Source organism: Alligator sinensis, unplaced genomic scaffold, assembly GCF_000455745.1.
Source record: "Alligator sinensis unplaced genomic scaffold, ASM45574v1 scaffold836_1, whole genome shotgun sequence".
Classification (NCBI taxonomy): Eukaryota; Metazoa; Chordata; order Crocodylia; family Alligatoridae; genus Alligator; species Alligator sinensis.
In genome coordinates this window covers 639,584-643,546 of record NW_005842667.1, presented here as the reverse complement: position 1 = coordinate 643,546, position 3,963 = coordinate 639,584, and the positions used below count along the sequence as shown (strand labels likewise).

General features: G+C 47.0%; 1 protein-coding gene across 4 annotated transcripts in view; it reads left to right on the top strand.

The window, feature by feature from the left end:
- PID1 (phosphotyrosine interaction domain containing 1) overlaps nt 1-3,963 on the top strand; it is a 201,560-nt gene that overhangs the window by 121,175 nt on the left and 76,422 nt on the right. The gene's annotated exons all lie outside the window — the stretch shown is intronic.

Sequence of the window (3,963 nt, the reverse complement as noted above, 5' to 3'; positions counted from 1 at the left end):
TGGACATTAGGAAGAACTTCTTCACAGTTAGCGTGGCCAAGGTCTGGAACGGGCTCCCAAGGGAGGTGGTGCTCTCCCCTACCCTGGGGGTCTTCAAGAGGAAGTTAGATGAGTATCTAGTTGGGGTCATCTAGACCCAGCACACTTTCCTGCTTATGCAGGGGGTCGGACTCAATGATCTATTGAGGTCCCTTCCGACCCTAAGATCTATGAACCAGCTGCCATCTCCCCTGGGCAAGACCCCCATGCCAGACTTGCCATGGTGTGCGTACTCTCGGGGAACAACCACATTGTAAATAGTTTGCACAAGGAAGAGGCTCTTTTATTGTTGGTGTGTGGGGTGGATGGTGGAGGGGTTCTGTTGTTGGCAGGGAGAGGGGGGGAAGGCGTTCTGTTTGTTGAGAAGGGATGGGGGAGAAGGGCTCTGTTGTCGGGGGAGAGGGGTGTCTGTTTGATGTGAGGGGAATAAAAACTCGATTTTCTGAGATATGTCTGCAGCAAGTGTGGTGGTGGGAGTGGGCAGGAGGGGTGGGAGTTGGTGGGTGGCTGTCTAGGTGGGCTACAGCGGGAATTGCAGGAGTAAGTGGTTGGCCAGTGCCTCTTGCATCTGGTGCCCTGGCCCCTGGTGGTGGGTGTGTGACTCACCCAGGGCCTCGGCGGGGTGGCCACCAATGTTGCTGTCATTCCTACCACAGGTGATGCTCCCGCTGCCAGGCATCTTCTACCCACTGCACCACCTTTGCCTGGGCCTCATGAAAGAGCTCCCCCAGGCCTCATAGATGTTATGCAGCATGCAGGCTGTGACAATGACAGAGGGAAGTTTGTCCTTGGTGAACATGAGGTGGATTGTGAGGGTGTTCCAGCAGCCCTTGAGGCAGCTGAAGGCGCACTCCACCAGGGTGCAGGTCCGGCCCAGGCACAGGTTAAAATGGGTTTGGTGGGGGCAATGCTGGCTGGTGTAGGGCTGCATGAGCCAGGGCAGGAGCAGGTAGATGGGATCCCTGATGAGGAGGGGCAGGATCACCATGGACCCAGCTGCAGGACCAGTACCCCTGGTGTTATTGGCTACAAAGGACCAACTCTTGGGATCATCATAAATTCTAGTTTATTGGATGGCATGTGAAGTTACCAGTAAAATCATAAATGCAAACTTTGAGTTATGAGAGGATCTGGTCACCTTAGTGCGCGCACACACACACACTTGCAGTTACTCATTCAAACCCATGTCATTTAAACCCATGTAGTATAGTGTATAGTAGCTGCTGTAGTGAATGTGTGAGCACTGGTGTCAGTATATCTACCTATCTGAGGCCCAGCAGTCTGCTGTCAATGGTCAGCTTCCTTCAAGGTGATGTCTTTTCCAGAAGGGGGTCACCTGCTTGTCCTTAGTAGGTCAGGTGCTAGATGAGAGGGCACCCCTGCGGATCATGCTTCACTGCCTTTTATCCTTTTCTGGCAGACTTGTGTGATGCCTCAGTATCATTTTGGGTGCTCAATCCAGAGGTCGCTGTCACACGTGGGTCTTGAGTAGTGACTGAAAGCTGTTAGTCACAGGGGTCTCATCTGCCCCTACATACAGTTTTGGGAGTCAGTTTGTGATTTTGATTAATTAATGGTATTGTTAAGGGTTGCAGGAATAGTCAGTAGGGTGGGTGCTCAGTCCCAGGAATCCATTCCTTAGCTTGATTAGCCTAAAATGGCTTGTAGAGTAGAGTTTTGTTATGGTAAATTCCTTTGGCTAGGCTATTGTCATCTAATTACCTACTGATCATCATACATACTCACATTTGCTCAAGGGATCAGCCCAATATAGCAGATTTTATCACTTTACAGTTACAATTTCAATGCAGTTTTTAATAATGGTCCAGGGTGTGACTTCATTCTACAGGGAGTACATTCCTTAAAGGTTTAAAAGTATAAAATATAAAATACAAAATGCCATGGTAAAGATGAGACAACTGAAATATAAAAATGCACTGTGAGAAATATATAAAAATGCAATTTCAGGTAGTGAGGATCAAAGGCTACTGGGGACAGTAAGTGAGTTAGATTAGCACCATGATACAGTCACACTTTCAGTGCACCTCTGCTTTTCTTGTCTCTTACAGGCTTTGCTTTGAAATGGATATTTTAGTTCTTTTGTTTTCTTTAGTGACACTGAGCTTAATTGATATGTAGATGTAGTTTCTAGGTTTCTCCTACAGAAAGCCACTTCAGCTTTCTGACTTGCTCGGAGCCTTGACACACCCATGCAATGAGTGTGCTAGGTCTCTGCCAATACTCAGAAGGAAAAAGAAATGCACAAACTAGGGGGTGCTGGCAAGAAAGGGTTTCTTGTTACAGTGTGAAGTGGCTGCTTTGCACCCGGGCTGGCAGGGTGGAATAGTGAAACACATGGGCATCGTGGGCACTGTCCGCCCAGCTGGCATTCATGTTTGTGAAGTTGCTGTGGTGGTCAGTAACGGCCTGGAGCACAACCAAGTGAAAGCCCTTTTTCAGACCTCATTAATAAGTGAGGTCTGAAAATTAATAAAATTATCCCTAACTGACCCACTGTGGAGACACTTGAAATGACTATTTTTAAAACTGGGAATATCTAACATCATATTAGCTTTATTAAAATAGAAACAAAGTTTAAAAAATGTAATTTGCTTTTGAATTCTTGATGGTAGCTACTCATGTTTTTATTTACCTTATTCCTGTAATGCGAACAGGTTAGTCTTTTCACTTTTGATAATAAGAGGGATTCATTTTCTGACTTTCATGCATGAGAAGAATATTGCAATATTTTTGTTGCAAGCACAATAGGAGAAAATGCATTTGTTTTTCAAACAAATAGATCTAGAGAAATATTTCTGTCTGTTAGGTCTGTCATCTATACAAAACTTTTTTTTTTTCATGAAAATATCTCCACAAAGCAATGTATTAGGTATTGAAGGATCTATTTCAGCAAGGCTGTAGTGCACTCTGTGCACAGAGCCACTGCAGGATTGGGTTGTGATAATCTCGAGGACAAACCAGTGAACCCCTTCATGATCAAGTGTTGTAACTATATGTTTCATGAACTTCTTTGCAATGTGGCAGTTCTAGCTGGGAGTTAACAATGACTTTTATTTGGATCCCCATAACTGCTCGCACAAACAAAGTGAATTTTCTTTCCTTTGGTTGGGAGTTTTTGGGGTCTCTCCATTTGCCCTAAACTTAGTTAAAACCACTAGTTCAAATCTTTTTTTATATCAAAGCTATGTAGACTCCAAATTTTCATACAGTTTTGTGCTGTGAATGTAAACTGGCAAAGCTTTCACACTGAGCCCACAGGCTGCTTGTACATGTGATGGGGGTTTAGTTCTCCCTAAATTGTGAAACAGTGGGTTTTTAATTGGTGGGTTTTTGTGTCGAATAAAAACCCACCATTGCAATTTAGGGCCTTCTGTCGAATCAGTTAAGGCCCCCCATCACCTTACCCACCTTCCCTGTTCCCCTCGCTGTCATGGGTAGGCTCCACAAAAAAAAAAAAAAGCAGTGAGGGGCTCAGTCCCTTTTTCTCCCCCCGAGCCTGCCTGCTGCTCCCATGGCTGGGAGGCAAGGTGCTAGAGGGTCATGAGCTGCGGGAGGGGACAATCCTTTCCTCCGCAGCAACAGCCTGCCCCATTAGGACCACCCAAATGTGCTGCTAGTGGGTGGGTGCTGCCCAGGGGTGTCTGCCACTGCAGAGGGAAGGATCCTCCCTCCCTGCGCAGCTCCGGGCCTGCCGGCAGCTTTTACCCCAGCCACAGGAGAGGTGGGTAGGCTCTGGGGAAAAAAAAAGGATCAGGCCCCTCACTGCTTCTCCCCGACCCTGCCCACAGTTCCCATGGCCAGGGAAAGAACTGCTAGTGGGCCAAGTGATTCCTGAGCTGCGGGGGCCCCCGGTTTTTCCCTCCACAGTGGCAGCACCCCTTCTTTGGACCACCTGTATGGGCT